Below are 17,120 nucleotides of genomic sequence, written 5' to 3'. Positions count from 1 at the left end.
CTTTTCCCCATTGAGAATGATATTTGCTGTAGGCTTTTCTTAGATGGTTTTTTATGATTGAGGAATGTACCCTTTATCCCTACACTCTGAAGGGTTTTAATCAGGAAAGTATGCTGTATTTTGTCAAATGCTTTTTCTGCATCTATTGAGAGAATCATATGATTTTTGGCTTTTTCCTTCTGGATAAAATTTATGACACTGATAGTTTTGTGAATGTTGAACCACCCTTGCATCCCAGGGATGAATCCCACTTGGTCATGATGGATAATCCTTTTAATGTACTGTTGGATTCTATTAGCCAGGATCTTGTTGAGAATTTTGGTGTCCATATTCATTAGGAAATCGGTCTGTAATTCTCCTTTTTTTTTTTTAAAGATTTTTTTTTTTTTTTTTTTTTATTTATGTGACAGAGAGACAGCCAGCGAGAGAGGGAACACAGCAGGGGGAGTGGGAGAGGAAGAAGCAGGCTCCCAGCGGAGGAGCCTGATGTGGGACTCGATCCCGGATCGCCAGGATCACGCCCTGAGCCGAAGGCAGACGCTTTAACGACTGCGCTACCCAGGCGCCCCTGTAATTCTCCTTTTTGATGGGGTCTTTGCTGGTGTGGGGATCAAGGTAATATTGGCCTCATAGAATGAGTTTGGTAGCTTTCCTTCTGTTTCTATTTTTTGAAATAGCTTTAGGAGAATAGGTATTATTTCTTCTTTGAATGTTTGGTAGAATTCCCCAGGAAAACCATCCAGGCCTGGAGTTTTGTTTTTTGGAAGGTTGTTTATCCCTGTTTCAATCTCTTCAGAATTAATTGGCCTGTTTAAAAAATCAATTTCTTCCTGTTTCAGTCTTGGTAGTTTATAGGTTTCCAGGAAGTCCTCCACCTCTTCCAGATTGCTTAATTTATTGGCATAAAGCTTTGATAAAAGTTTCTAATAATCCTTCCAATTTCATTGGTGTTGGTTGTGACCTCTCCCTTTTCATTCGTAATTTTATTAATTTGGGTCCTTTCTCTATTCTTTTGGATAAGTCTTGCCAGTGGTCTGTCAATTTTATTTATTCTTTCAAAGAACCAGCTTCTAGTTCTGTTGATCTGCTCTACTGTACTCCTGGTTTCTAATTCATTGATTTCTGCTCTAATCTTGATCAACTGTGCTCTCGTGTGTGGATTAGGCCTGTCCCTCTGTTGCTGTTCCAGCTTCTTCAGGTGAGAATATAAAACCTGCATTTTAGATCTTTCTTTTCTTTTGAGTGAGGCTTGGATGGCTATGTATTTTCCCCTCAGGACTGCCTTTGCAGCATCCCATAGGTTTTGGACTGATGTGTTTTCATTCTCGTTGGTCTCCATAAATTGTTTAAATTGATTTTTGATTTTCCTGGTTTATCGAATCATTCTTGAGCTGGATGGTTCTTAGTCTCCACGTGTTTGAGTTTCTTCCAAATTTTTCCTTGTGGTTGAGTTCCATTTTCAAAGCGTTGTGGTCTGAGAATATGCAGGGAATAATTTCAGTCTTTTGGTATCGGTTGAGACCTGTTTTGTGACCCAGAACATGGTCTAGAGAAAAGAGTTTAAACACATGCAACATTGATGCAGACATTTGAAACCTAATAGGAGAAGACAAACATATTTGGAAGGATGGAAGAATATAAATATTTAAAAATAATAAAAATAAAATCAAAGACATAAATGGTATGACTAATAAGAAAAGCAAGCTGTTTTCTATACCCAGTTAGGAAGGGATAGGTTATGTTGTAGTAAGAAACAGTTTCCAGGTACCACTGGTATAAAAGAACAGTGGTTTATTTCTTGTTCATGCTACATGTCCAGTTTGGCGTGGAGTACAGCTCTGGTCAATTTCATCCTCACTTGGTCACCCAGGGTAATGGATTATCCATCATCTAAACGATTGCTCTTTGTTGGAGCTGGAAGAAACAAAAGTAACAAGTTACATGTAACATCTTAGGGAATATGAACATACTTGAATGTAGCACATATTACTCCTGCTCATATTCCATGGCCCAAGCAATTCATAATCCCAGAGACTAACCTTAAATTAGAATGCAAAACAACAACAAAGATTACATAAGATAAATGAGAGAAGGTAATTATTACAAAGAGTCAAGCTACACATAATCAGCACTCAAGAAGTGGAGAACAATGCAAATGGAATTAAGATAGTAGATAGAGATATATAAGAGAAGAAAATATTCTCAAAAATAGACTTGAGGGGCACCTGGGTAGCTCAGTCATTAAGTGTCTGCCTTTAGCTCAGGGTGTTATCACAGGGTTCTGGGATCGAGCCCCTCATCAGGCTTCTCCGCTGGGAGCCTGCTTCTTCCTCTCCCATTCTCCCTGCTTGTGTTCCCTCTCTTGCTGTCTCTCTGTCAAATAAATAAATAAAATCTTTAAAAAAAAATAGACTTGAATTTTTAGATTGAAAGAGCACAATTCATTCAGGGAAATTTTTTGTAAGTAATTAGCACTAGCAAGTATCCTAAGAAGCTGATGCGCACCTAGTCAGAAAAGAAATGTCTATACCAATGGAAAATCACGTTGGCTTCAGATATTCTCATAATAAAACAGAGTTTTGAGGAAAGGAAATTTATACCAGTAATTTTGTATTCAGAAAAATGTTCATTCAGCCATAAAGCAATGGGCAAATGTTTTCATCCTGCAAAACCATCCTTGAGTATTTATTAAGAAAACTACTGAAAAAATTAATCATATCTGGACAATAAATAAATCAGTAAAAATAAAACAAATGGAAGAATTTGGAGAGCTATAGCTTAAAAAATATTGGTGAAGAAGTTTGGCTCTATAGAATCTTGAATCAAACTAATTTTTAAAATTACATTTAGGTAAGGAAGTACCTGTTATATATCTTAATTCAAAATGGTAATTCAACTGACAAAACCAATTTACAGGAATGGGAATAAAAGGTGGGAAGAAGCATAAGTATGCAAGATCTCTCATTTTTCATACATGAGAGTCAACAGATACAATAAATAAGATAAATATGTTTAAAATATTTAAATTCTTTTCATAAATTTAGCATCATTTAAATATTATCATGTTATAAATTAATGTTGTACATAAATATAGTCATTTTTTTCAGGTAGCAAAATGTCTTCATGTGAACACACCTGGAGTATGAGAGCTTACCTAAGGATGCACCCATTCAGAATACATCTCAACAATAATTGATAAAACACCCATATTAGCAGTATTTAAATTATGCATGAAGTTTTATTCCTTACTCAAATGTCTGGAAATTTATAATTCAAGTTTGGGTCGTTGTTCCTCCAGATTACCTGTAACCATTGCCTTCCTAGTTTCCAATGAAATCCTCCTGGAATACAGCCTTTATACTTACAGTCAAGATGTGTTTGTAAGCTCCATATATTTATAACCATATTCTAAGCACATTGAAAAGAAACTGATGGAAGAAGGAAGTTAGGCAAAAGCAGAGAAGGACACATCCCTCTCTTTAAAGACAATTTTAAATTCAGCACAGATGGCTTCTTTTGTATTCAACTTCTTAGGACTTAGTTATCTATACTCAGTTGCATTGTAGGGAAGAATGCAGTCTTTCTTCCAGCCACCATGGAGACACAATATGAAAAATAGTTGACAAAAATAAAGTTTTTTGGTCTAAAAAAAAAAAAGACAACGGTGTATATGAAACTTATGCTAAGATACTCAATGTCTGACACGTAGAAGAATGATGGTCATTTATTGTTGTGACTTTAGAGAACTAAACCAAGATCCATGTTTATAAGATTTTAGGGGAAGGTGGCAGAATATACTCTAGAGAATATAAACAATTACACATTTCTCTGAAAATAGAATGGATATTGATGTTCAAGCAGAGACAATGTGGTGTGTTGAATTAACTAATCTTTATAGTCCATTTCAGATTTGCAATCCCTATAATAAAATAATGCTTGGGCATAGCACTATTTTATTATTTAGCAATACTTTATTATTATATTATATATATATATATATAATATAAATATAATAATATAATGCATAAAATATATCTTATATATTATGTTAATATTATTATATTAACAATTTAACAATACTATTATTTCACCCCTAAGTACATCCATGTCCCCTATGGCACCCACCAATTTGTTCTCTATATTTAAGAGTCTTGTTTTTTGTTAGTCTCTTTTTCCTTTGTTCATTTTTTTTGTTTCTTAAATTACATATATGAGTGAAATCATATGGTTATTTTTCTTTCTCTGACTGGTGTATTTCACTTAGCATTATAGCTGCTGAATCCATCTATATTGTTTCATATGGCAAGATTTCATTCTTCCACATCAGGGAGCCTAATGTGGGGCTGGATCCCAGGACCCTCGGATCATGACCATCATGACCAGAGCCCAAGGCAGATGCTTAACCAACTGAACCACCCAATTGCCCTAGATTTTAAATAGCAAAATTAAGCTTAAACATGTAGCAGGTATGAAGTTTCTCTATTCTTTTAAGATTAAACATGTAACCGGGTGCCTGGGTAGCTGTCAGTTGAGTGTCCGACTTTTGATTTTGGCTCAGGTCTTGATCTCAGGGTCCTGGGATCCAGCCCCATGTTGGGCTCCTCACTCTGTGGGGAGTCTGCTTGTCTCCCTCACCCTCTGCCCCTCCCCCACTCAGCCATGTGCTCTCTCTCTAAAATAAATAAATCTTAAAAAAAAAGAGTAACATGTAGCAGGTATAAAATATCTCTATTCTTTTTGTTTTTCTCCTTCTTATAAGAGATAAACAAATACAGCATTTTATTTCTTATGCTGGTGAAACTCTTACAATTTAAAAAATAAATGTGCCCCAGATAAATGGGTTTCTATAAAGTAATCATGAAAATATCACAGGAAAATAAAAAAATAAATAAGGAGAGAACCACATGAAGTAATTTGCCTTAATTAAGTTTTAATCCATAAGAGAATGGATCTTAAACTTAAAATACCAGCAAACACAGTTTATAAAGAATTGTTTTTTTAGACACATACTTATTACTTAGGGTTCTTTTATAGGTCTTCTCCACCCTATGCAAGAATATTACAAATACACATATTAACTCACTAACTTTATTCAGACTCTTATTATATCCTGGTTTAGACAACTCACATAATTTTTTATTATTAACCACAGCAGTAATAATTACAAGAGTTAGAAGTACCTCACTCCTTTTCCAAGGAATAAACTCTTCAACCTGATTTTTGTTTCCTTCAAGAAAGCAGAACTTCTTTCACCTAACTTTGGACTGGACAAGAAAAACTTCAGTGATTAGAGAGGTCCAAAGAGCAATTTTAATGCTCAGTGCTTTAGTTAAAATTTAAAGATTTTCAGAGAATGGACCTATTCTTTACTAATGAACTAAAATATGTAGAGAAAAAAAAAGAAAACCTCGCACCCAATTCTAATAGAGAAATATCCTTGATCTTGTATACTTTTAAAAAATTCCCCCAAATTTTCTTCTTTAAAAGTATTCTCCAGATATTCTACATAGAGTGTTTTACATGAGGAAAAATCTGCATATCCTTTGATTCACAGAAAGAGGAGTTAGATGGCGTTTTTGAGGGTGTAATATATCCCAGACACTGTGCATAGTGCAATACATACGTGTTCTCTGAAACCTCATTTCTATTCACATATACACTTCAAGTTCTTTTAAACATTGTTCTTTGTTGTAATATTTCACAGATTTTCTTCTTTAATTTCCTACTGCATTTATTGTTATAGTTTTCCTCCTTTAATTTCATATTACATTGGGCTACAAAAATGATACAGGATAATGTGTGTATTAGCTAAAGTAATGTAATTTTGATGTGAACAATTTTATCAACTATCAATTAAATTGGCATAGTGGGACCAATTCATTGGGTTTGTCAATTCAGTTACTTCCTTTTAACACTATATTTTTTATTATTTTTTACTAAATGTTAATATGTAGCTAGCAGAGACCACTATATTCAGTACCCATTCACTCCTAAAGAAATAGAATACTTACCTGGACATATGGTCACCTCTACTAAAGACCATAGTTCCCATTATCTTTTGCATTGTGGAAGGGCTTTGCAAGTGGAGTTCAGTCAATGGGATGTAAATGGAGTCTGTATATGGCAGCTCTGGGAATCTCCTAAAGAGATACAGAGTAGCACCTTGACCCTTATTATTTTTGATTCTCTTTCCATTTTTTTTTTAAAGATTTTATTTATTTATTTGACAGAGAGAGAGGGTTAGAGAAGCAAGCTCCCTGCAGAACAGAGAGCCTGACGTGAGGCTCTCTCCCAGGACCCTGGGATCATGACCTAAGCTGAAAGCTGAGACTTAACCTATTGAGCCACCCAGGTTCCCCATCCTCTTTCCATTTTCTTGCCTTGAGCATAGATGCTACTTTGAAACATGAGAACAAGGTCCAGACTCTGGATAAGGCTGAGTGCAGTAAACTGAATTCCTGAAGGTATTTTTTCCCCATTATGCCAGTGTAATTTCAGTGTTTTTCTATTGCTCACATGAGAATCTATATCTAAATTGTGTATGTAGTATTCCCCCTAGACAGAGTACATTTTTAAGCTTGAACAATTCTTCCTTAATGTAGATGTGCTTGCTTAGTCTAAAGTAGAGTGAGTCCTTATTTCATATACAGTCTATTTGTTATCAGCTAAGTCAATGAGACAATTGGAATTGATATCAGGAAATGATGAGATTCACTCTACTAGTAACCAAAGTGTCAATTTCCAAGTATGAGGGATCTTTTCATTGTCTCAGAGATTGATACTGTAATTTTTTGCCTTCTATCTCCAAATTATTATCCAAGGTGATCTTATCCATTGTGATATACTTACTTTAATAATATTGACATTCTAATGAGCCTCAGAGTTACAGACCCAGCACCTTTTCCCCTGAATTCAAACATGTATATCTGTTTTTCCACTTCATGTTGTATCTTCTTGGGTTTCTAATACTCTTTGCAAACGTGGCATCAAAAAAAGAATGTTTGACTTCTATACCTACATTCAACCTTCTGCTCAAGAATTCTTTTCTTTTCGGGGCGCCTGGGTGGCTCAGTCGTTAAGCGTCTGCCTTCAGCTCAGGGCGTGATCCCGGCGTTATGGGATCGAGCCCCACATCAGGCTCCTCCACTGTGAGCCTGCTTCTTCCTCTCCCACTCCCCCTGCTTGTGTTCCCTCTCTCGCTGGCTGTCTCTGTCTCTGTCGAATAAATAAATAAAAAATCTTTAAAAAAAAAAAAGAATTCTTTTCTTTTCCTTTTTATCATTCTTCTATATCCAAACTATTGCCAGATTTTAGTGACTACTACTGTAGCCAATGACAAGCCTGCTCCCTCTTATTGGATAAAAGGCAGAGCTAACTTTGCACTGTGCTGTTGTGAGTGAGGATTAGAGTGAAAATCACACTTTCTGGTGGCTGTAGTTCCACCTATTACACCTGTCTTTTGCCCAGTCATTTCTGATGCAATCCAGCCCCGATTATCTTTGTTTTTCACCTCTTAAGGTAAGTGGTAGTTGTCCACACAACTCCTTTAGTAGAAGTAAGAATATTCTAGATTCAAATGCTGGCTTTCTGTTCTCTTCTATGCTATTCTGAGGTTAATCCATTCCAGGATACTTAGTATTAATCATAATTTTAAGCTATTTTTAATGACATTCACCTAGGTGATTAAAAAGTGACATCAGCATAATAAAAATAATAATTTGATAATATTCATTGTCTATAGAGTGAGTATCCAACAATGAACTCAAACATTATATATATTATATACACTATATTCTTTGAAGTGATTACTATTCTTTTATTTTTTTTTTAAGATTTTATTTATTTATTTGAGAGAGCAAGAGAGAGAGCACAAGTGGGGGGAAGAGGGTGAGAGAGAAGCAGACTCCCCACTGAGCAGGGAGCCCAAGCCCTGGGCTAGATTCCAGGACCCTCTCATTATGACCTGAGCTGAAGGCAGATGCTTAACCAACTGAGACACTCAGGAGCCCCTGAAGTGATTACTGTTCTTACTACGATCTTGCAGTTGAGAAAACTGAGACTTAAGGATGTAGAACTCAAACTCACTCAAATGCACACAACTTGATTTCAAATGACTCCCTTATATCTCTATGTTATGGAGGAACATTATTTTTCTAAGGAAAAAAAATTACCTAGCTCTTTTGGGTTCCATGAGGTAGAAAAATGATAGGTGTCCCTTTTTCAATTTAGGCCATCAAAATTAGGGAGTTTCTCATAGCCTATACTTGTGACGAAAGATGCCAATATAGGCACAGAAATTAAAAAAGTTTCAAAATAGCGGTAACACACTATACCACACCATGAAAAAGTTTAATTAGAAAAGATACTTATTTCATTTGAAGATAAAGATACACTCTGTCAAACTTTATATTGCTGCTATTTGGTCTGTTTTAGAGCTGACCCATTGTACTTTAAGTCCTGAACAGCAGAATATAATTAGTAAAGCTTATCTGGTACTTAGAACATAGCAAAATACAAAAATTCACAGTAAGCAGGAATACTCTCTCTCTCTCTCTCTCTTTTCTAGTACAGTCTTTTAAAAAGCAGGAGAAAATCCAATTTAGTTTATTGAGAGATAATTTTAACTCCTTAGATCGCCTAACTTCATTTTTTCCAGTGATAAAGCTTTTCATGAAATAGATGTAAATTAACGTCACAACGTCCCATTTAAATGGGTAATGATGTTAATGCTTAACAAAATCATTCAGGTTGATTATTAGTGATTTGAAAGCCCACAAAGGTAAAGCTACTGAGGTCAAGGTCCCTATCTTCTGCTTGTATTATCTTCTGTAGTCCTTAAATGATTACAATGTACACACAGGCATATATACACAATTAAAGGGTAGATCTGAAATCTGAGTAAGAATTGTTTCATGTAAAAATACAATTTTAAACTTCTCAAAAAGATGAAATGTAAACAATGATATTTTGGGAAATAACATAGGCATGAAGGAACATCTTTGTAATTATATATTATGTCTCAATAATAATTGTTTTGATTATTGATGCCCTTATTAGCAAAACTGGCATTTGGAGTGTATATCAAAATTCTATTCATGAACCTTCATTTAACTGTGACTATTCCAAACATTGATTTATTTGCAGAAACAGCATTATAAAACTGCTGTTATCTTTTAATTTACTCTATTTTAGTTACTTCCACGAGACTTGAGTTTATTTAGCATCTTAGAAATAGTATATTTGGTTTGACAGGTAGTGTCAAAGTTTATGTTATAAAGAATCATAACCTTGTTCATGGTGCCTTGACTGTATCACCTACAGTGTGGTTTGCAGAGGTGGTCTAAGTCCATGTAAAGAGAAACAGAAAGAAAGGACATCGAGAACACTGAGAAATGACTTCTAATTATCTGCTGTCTCATATATGTCACAGTGTGATTCCATTCAGGCTATTGGATCATAATTCAGGAGTGGAGCTAAGTGTGTGATTCATCTATGGACAAAATCTTAGAGAACCTGGTTATGACTATGAAATGCAGAGGGAAATCTGGCTCAGTATCAAGCATTTATTATATCCTCTTTCTTACATAAATAATAATTTTTATTAGGCAGAAAAGTATTGGGCATCAAGAACTATTTATGTTTGTACTTTTCCTAGATAATTAAATATATTTTCTTATGAAGTAACTATAACTTTCATGTAACCAATACCAAATTAAATCCAATAAATTTCTCATATATTATATATTCAAGTTCCACAAGGACATTTTATTAAAAAGTTATTCAATCTTTCAAAGGGTGATAAAACAACCTACACATTGTTTAGATGTCCCACTTAACGACGGGCTGCCTGAATAGCCCTATAAAATGATTTGGTTGAAGAAATATTCTTTTTCTTTAATTAAAGAATAATAAGTTAATATTGACCCTGTGATTGCACATGATCCACAGGCTATGACTGTGGTCATTGAGGCAGTCCTGTTGAATCTGAACTAAGCCTACAACATTTTGAGCTGTATGACCTTTAGAAGGATCTTTTACTTATTTGTAAGATGGGGCAAAATTCACTGTGTACATTATAGGCTAGTTGTGAGATTTAATTCATAACGAATATGAATTTCTCACGCTAGAAAATTGAGAAACAAACCAATCTCTCTTGACTGTGTTGACCTAAAATATAGGTAAATTCAGGCAAGCACAACATTATCAAAAAGATGAGTTTATTTAGGAACAGCAAAGGAATTGCAATTTGGGACAACAGCAAACTATAGTTAAGTGCTCAAAAGTTTGGAGTAGGCTCTATTTATGGGCGGGGAATGTAAAGAGGGGAAAGTTCAGTTAGAGTCTGCTAAAATCAACAGTAGATGGAGACCAGCTTTGAAAAATTCCTGAGCAAAACCAGTCCAGTTATACAAACAAAGCTCAATTCAACTTATTTTGTGAGATCAACCTGACCTGGGTATTTCTTGTTCATGTCTGTGGAAGCCATGAACAAAAATTTCACAAGGTTGATGTGAGATAAACCTGACAAACTCCCTATCATTTAAGAAAATTCCAGCATCATTGGTTTTCTGTTAATCAGACATTTATGGGAAATTAGCCTCTCAGTCCTTAAGTTTTGTTTTCCTGAGGGCACATGCATGAAATTTTCCATTTTATATCCTCTGGTTTATTTTTACATTGAAATTCTTTCACAACTGCCTCCCTCTTTCTCTGTGCTTTCTTAATTAGATGAGATACTATGCCATGAAGTTTGTAATGTGGCTTCCTTAACAAGGACAGAGGTTCTGAATGTCACAACCTGAAAGTGAAAGATTTTGCTTACTATGAATTGAAACTTAATCAAATAGAAATGTCATATGGGAAATAGCTAGACATGTAAATTCCTTGCAGTCCTTCAAGAAAAGTCCTCTATGCTGTGTGTAAATACACCTGCTGAGAAATCCTTTAAAAAATGGAAGAGGAGGGTATACTTCCTGTACAAATCCTATGAGTCCAACTTGTCTTGATACTGTGAGCAAAGACAACAAAAGAAACTGCAGATGAATATCCTTTATGACTACAGGCAATTTCCTCAACAAATAACTACAAATTGAGTCCTGAAGCATATAAAAATGTTACAGATCATGACCAAGTGTTATTTATCACAGGGATGCAAGGTAGTTTCAACATATAAAAATCAATGTAATAGCTCATATTAATGAAATAAAGGTCAAAAGCCATATGGTTATCTCAATAAAGAGAGTAAATAAAAACATCTAACAAAATACTACACTCTTTCGTGATAAAAACACACAATTAACTAGGAATAGAAAAAATATTCTCAATATAATAAATGACATCTACTGAAATACATGCAGCTAACATCATACTAAATGGTGAAATAATGAATGGTTTTCCACTATGATAAGGAACAAGAAAAGGATGTCCACTCTCCCACTTCTGTTCAGCATTCTACTGGAGATTTGAGCCTGGGTAGTTAAGCATGAAAATAGAAGGCATACTGATTGGAAAGGTAAAAGTAAAACTATATTTGCAGACGACATGGTCTTGTATATATAAAATCCTATAGAATCCACGAAGAAAATGAAAACTAAAAAATACATATGGCAAGTTTGCAGGGCACAAGATTAATGCAAAATACATGAGTAGTTTCCTACACAGTAGATATGAGCAAACAGAAAATGCAATTAGGTAATTCCATTTACACTAACATAAAAAATACGTAAAAATAAATTTATCAAAATAAGTTCGAAATTTTTAGTGAAAACTACAGAACATTCATGAAAAAAATTAAAGGAGACTTAAGTGGAAAAATTTGTAGATTTATTGTTAAGATGATAATATACCCCAATGTGGTCTACAGATTCAATGTAAGCCCCATCAAAACCCCAGCTAATGTCTGCAGAAATTAATAAGCTGAGCCTAAAATGCATATGGAAATTCAAGAATAGCCAAAACTATCTTGAAAAAGAACTAATTTAGAAGACTTATACCTCCCCAGGGTGCCTGGGTGGCACAGTCGTTAAGCATCTCCCTTCGGCTCAGGGCGTGATCCCGGCATTCTGGGATCGAGTCCCGCATTGGGCTCCTCCACTGGGAGCCTGCTTCTTCCTCACCCACTCCCCCTGCTTGTGTTCCCTCTCTCACTGGCTGTCTCTCTCTGTCAAATAAATAATAAAATCTTAAAAAAAAAAAAAGACTTAAACCTCCCCATTTCAGAACTTAATACAAAGTTACACCATTCAAGATGGTGTGATATTGACATACACATATAGAACAATGAAATAGAAGTAAGAGTTTAAAAATAAATCTACACATTTATGATTAATCGATTATCAACAAGAGTGAAAAGACTATTCAACGGGGAAAACAGTCTTTTCAACAAATGTTGGGGACAACTGGATATATACATGCAAATAAATGAAGTTGAACCTGTTTCTCAACCATATGCAAAAATTAACTCAAAATGGATTAAATACCCAAATTTAAGAAATCAGACTATGAAACTTTTAGAAGAAACGTTAAGTGTAAATCCTTGTTAACTTTGAGAATTAGAAAAGAAGTTGTAAGGGCGCCTGGGTGGCTTAGTCGGTTGAGTGTCTGATACTTGGTTTTGGCTCAGGTCATGATTTCAGCATCCTGAGATCAAGCCCTGTGTAGGTCTTCTTGCTCAGAGAGGGGTCTGCTTGAGATTCTCTTTCTCCCTCTGCCCCTACCCCCCATGTGCATGCACTCTGTTTCTCTCTCTAAAATAAATAAATGAATATTAAAAAAAAACCCAAGTTTTAGATATGACACCAAAACCACAACAAACAAACAAACAAAACTAAAATAGATAACTGGACATCATTAAATAAAAATTTATGGCTTCAAAGGACACTGTTTTTTTTTTTTTTTTAAGATTTTATTTATTTATTTGACAGAGAGAGAGAGAGAGACAGCCAACGAGAGGGGGAACACAAGCAGGGGGAGTGGGAGAGGAAGAAGCAGGCTTCCTGCTGAATGAAGAGCCCTATGTGGGGCTCCATTCCAGGTCTCTGGGATCATGCCCTGAGCCAAAGGCAGATGCTTAATGACTGAGCCACCCAGGCGCCCCAAAAGGACACTGTTTTTTTAAGTGAAAATACAATCTACAGAATGGTAGAAAATTTTTGAAAATCATATATTTGATAAGAGACTTGGATCTGGAATATATAAAGAACTATTATAACTTAATAATAAAATGACAACCCAACTTCAAAAGGGCAAAGGATTTGAATAAACATTTCTCCAAAGAAGACATAAAAGTGAGTAAGTATGTGAAAAGGTACTCAACATCATTAGTCAGTAGGGAATGGGAAATAATTCATTTACTTCTTTAGTAGTATGTATTAGCCCAATTTCTAGAAAGTTTAAATGCTTAGTTTCTTATAGTTTTTATTCATTTTGCTTGTTTTTTCCTCTGGAGTTGATATGTGAAACTCCTTACTCTGTGATCCTGAAAATGGACTCTCCCACCCCCACTCTCCCACAGTGTTTTTTGTTTTGTTTTCTTTTGCTTGTTTTTAATATGATAAAAATGTTGTGGAATTAGGTATGGATGAGCCAAATTACTGAGTTGAATAATTTTAAATGGTGAATTTTATGACATATAAATTCTATCTCAATTAAAATGTGTGTGTGTATGTGTGTATATATAAAATTAACAGGGCAAAGGAAGAAGTAGAACATAAAATCATGTTGGAAATCTTAACATACCTTTTTATATGGCTGGGAAAGCAAGTGGACCAAAAAACAAAGCAAAACAAAAAAGTAAGGATCCAGTTCTGAACAGGACTATTAAAATTTTTGGCCAGAGTGGCATGTAGAGAACCTTGCCTCCAATGATGAAGGACTTCATGTATTTCTCAGATCTATGCAGCAGTTTCCATAATTGGTAGATCTAGAACCATAAAGAAAGCCTCAATAAATAAATATTGAAATAGTCAGAGCCTATTCTTAGACGACTATAAATTTAAGTTCAAAATTATTATCAAAGGATAACTAGAAAACAATACTGGAAATCTTTGTTTAAAATATACTTCAAAAATAATTGAAATATGGAAGAAAAAACTTAAAAGTTGAGATCAGTAATCTAAGTCAACTGTGTTCTAAACTGCTTAATAATAGGAATAAGTAAATGTGAATCTGTGGGTTATATTTAATGTTCTCCAAGGGATATTTATAACTTTAATACGTATAGTAGAAAACACGAAGAATTGAAATTAGGTACCTAAGCATTTCCAACTCAGAAAGGTAGAAAACAAACAGCAGGTCCCCTGCTTAAAAGAAAAAAAATGAAGAAAAACTACAGATATGAAACAGAAAGCATTGCTGATAAGAAAGAAATGAAATAGACGATAGAGAAAATGAACAAAACCAGAAATTGATTCTTTGAAAAGACTAATGCAATTTTTTTTTCATAGAGAATGAGGAAATTACAATTAAATAAAACTGGGGTTGATAGAGGGGACATTGCTAGTTCTAGTAACAAAAAAAAGATGATATTGTGAACAACTGTATGCCAAGGAATTTCATAGCTTAAAGGAAATGCATAAGTTTTTTGGGACAACAATTATATTACCTGAGATAAGAAAAAATTGAAAATTTGAGTATTCCAATATCTATTCAAGAAATTGAATGTGTTATTAAAAACCTTCCTACAAAGGAAACTTCTATCTCAATTAGTTTCACCAGTGAATTCTCCCAACTTAAGAAGAAATAACACCTATGTTAAATAAAGTTTTCCAAAGTACATAGAAAAAGACAAAATTTTTTAACAGTTGTTGTTAGGATCAATATATTCTTGATGCCAAAGCTGGCAAGCATATTATAATAAAGGAAATTATAAATCAGTCTCTTTCATATACATAAATTATTGATACTTATTGTATGGGCAAACCATATCAGATATATAGTGTTATGTAATCAAATGTTGACTTCTGTATTCTTTCTTCTCATGCAGATTATTTTTCACATTTAAACTCTTTCTCTTTCAATTGAAAGGAAGTGCTTTTTGCTACATTACCAATAAGTAGATGACACATTACATTTATAATATACAAGTCATTAATTAATATTGTTTAGGTCTTCAATGTACTTACTTTTTTTCCACTTAAAATGTTTTGGATTTCGAATAATAAGTTATAATACTTTATTTTGGATGAGTTTTGTCTGCCTCTCTTTCCCTTTATTTCCTGTAATTCCTTCTTTAGAAATTTTGCTACTATGTTATTCATAGACTACATATTTGGACCTGTTACACAATCATTATGAATTCCAACATTTATTGATTTACTTATTTTTAAAGGTTTTATTTATTTATTTGACAGAGAGAGAGCACAGGCAGGGAGAGCAGCAGGCAGAGGGAGAGGGAGAAACAGTCTCCACACTGAGCAAGGAGCCCGATGTGGGGCTTGATTCCAGGACCCCGGGATCATGACCTGATCCGAAGGCAGACGCTTAACCAACTGAGCCACACAGCCTCCCCAGAATTCCAACCTTTAAAAATATAAATCTGTCTCATACAATGTTTGGAGGCTAAATTTTACCTTGATTGATAAACTTCTGTTTTCTTGTTTGCATTTGGAATATGTTTTGTTGATCATTTTTTTTAGCCTCTTTTTTCCCCCCAAAGTCTGTGTCTTTTAATAATAATGATAGTAAAAGCAAATACTCATAAAACATCTGCCTGACATTATTCTAAGTGATTTTACGTGTATTAACTCATAATCCTTAAAGGTAGAATCAGCTACATAATTTGGAGGACCAAATGCAAAATAAAAACACAGGGCCTGCTGTTTAAAAATGAGGAAGAAAGTTGGGGTGCCTGGGCGGCTCAATTGGCTAAAAGTCCACTGACTCTTTGTTTTGGCTCAAGTCATGATCTCAGGGTCTTGGGATTGAGCCCTGAATCTGGCTCCGAACTCAGCACAGAGTCTGTTTGCCCTTTCCCCTCCTTCTCTCATTCTCCCCTTCTGCTCCCCCCACCAACTCTCTCTTTCTCCAGGTAAATAAATAAAATCTTTAAAAACATTTAAAAAATGAGGAAGAAAGTGCTTTAATAATAGGTACTGAAATATAAAGCCTTTTTCTTCCTCTTGTGACGAGTTTTTTTAAAAAATTTGCTACTTAATGTCATTCTAAGTAAAAAATTGAAAATTAAAATTATTAACATGAATTTTAGCCTTCATCTTTATATATTACAATGCTGGCTTTGATTTTTTATTACAATTTTTTTTTATTTTAGCCTCTTTAATTCAATTTCCTCTTTAATTCAATTTCTTTTTGGTTTACCTCTGGCATAAAGGACGTAACTCTAATACAGAAAAAAACCTCAGCATACGTAAAGTTAATATAGAAAAGCAAACAACAAACAAGAGAAGATTAAAACACTCCCCCCCCCCAAAAAAAAACCTCAAAGTGGAGGCAACTGAATATAGCACACATAAAATAAATGTAATACAAAATACAGTGAAGAAATTACTTACATGGAAGAAAACAAATTCAAAATCAAAATAGAAATGAAGGAAAAATAGGCAAATGTTAAATTTCAACTTTCTGAAATCAGAAAAGAAGTGGAAGAAATGACAAAGCAATCTCAAAAATAAAGACTAGTTACAAAATATCCAAAATATATATGACAAAAAAGCACAGTTAAGAACATAGAAATGAAGAGTAAATAAAGGATGATGGTAGATACAGGCAATAGACATATTTCAGAATATTAAAACTGGAATCTCTTAAGGTAAAAAACAACATAATAAAACTACAATTGAAAATTGTTTCAAGAAGACAAATTGCACTATTGAAGGTGCACTAGTAAAGATGACTCAGGTTGGTCATGCAGAACCTAGTAAGTTAATAGAGAAAAAAAATTCTAGGGACACCGGGGAAGCTCAGTTGGTTAAGTGTCTGCCTTTGGTTCAGGTCATGGTCCCAAGGACCTGGGATTGAGCTCCATCTTGGGCTCTACTCAGTGGGGAATCTGCTTATGTCTCTCTCTCTGCCTCTCTCCCGCCACTTTCTCTCTCTCTCTCTGCACTCACTCTCAAATGAATAAATAAAATCTTAAACAAAAAATTATAAATGTAGGAGGATGA

General features: G+C 34.3%; 2 long non-coding RNA genes across 3 annotated transcripts in view; one reads left to right on the top strand and one right to left on the bottom strand.

Annotated features, from left to right (window-relative positions):
- The window catches only part of LOC123797779 (uncharacterized), a 504,316-nt gene that overhangs the window by 61,318 nt on the left and 425,878 nt on the right, over positions 1 to 17,120 (top strand). The window lies entirely within an intron of this gene.
- Positions 1,104 to 5,267, bottom strand: LOC148109431 (uncharacterized). The gene is made up of 3 exons (XR_015725629.1): positions 5,181 to 5,267; positions 2,226 to 2,373; positions 1,104 to 1,914 (listed from the first exon to the last, which is right to left on the bottom strand). It is a non-coding gene; the product is annotated as an uncharacterized LOC148109431 (long non-coding RNA).

This window comes from Ursus americanus, chromosome 9, assembly GCF_024610735.1.
Source record: "Ursus americanus isolate L20-20 chromosome 9, mUrsAme1.1.p, whole genome shotgun sequence".
NCBI lineage: Eukaryota > Metazoa > Chordata > Mammalia > Carnivora > Ursidae > Ursus > Ursus americanus.
This window is presented reverse-complemented; position numbering and strand designations above follow the sequence as displayed.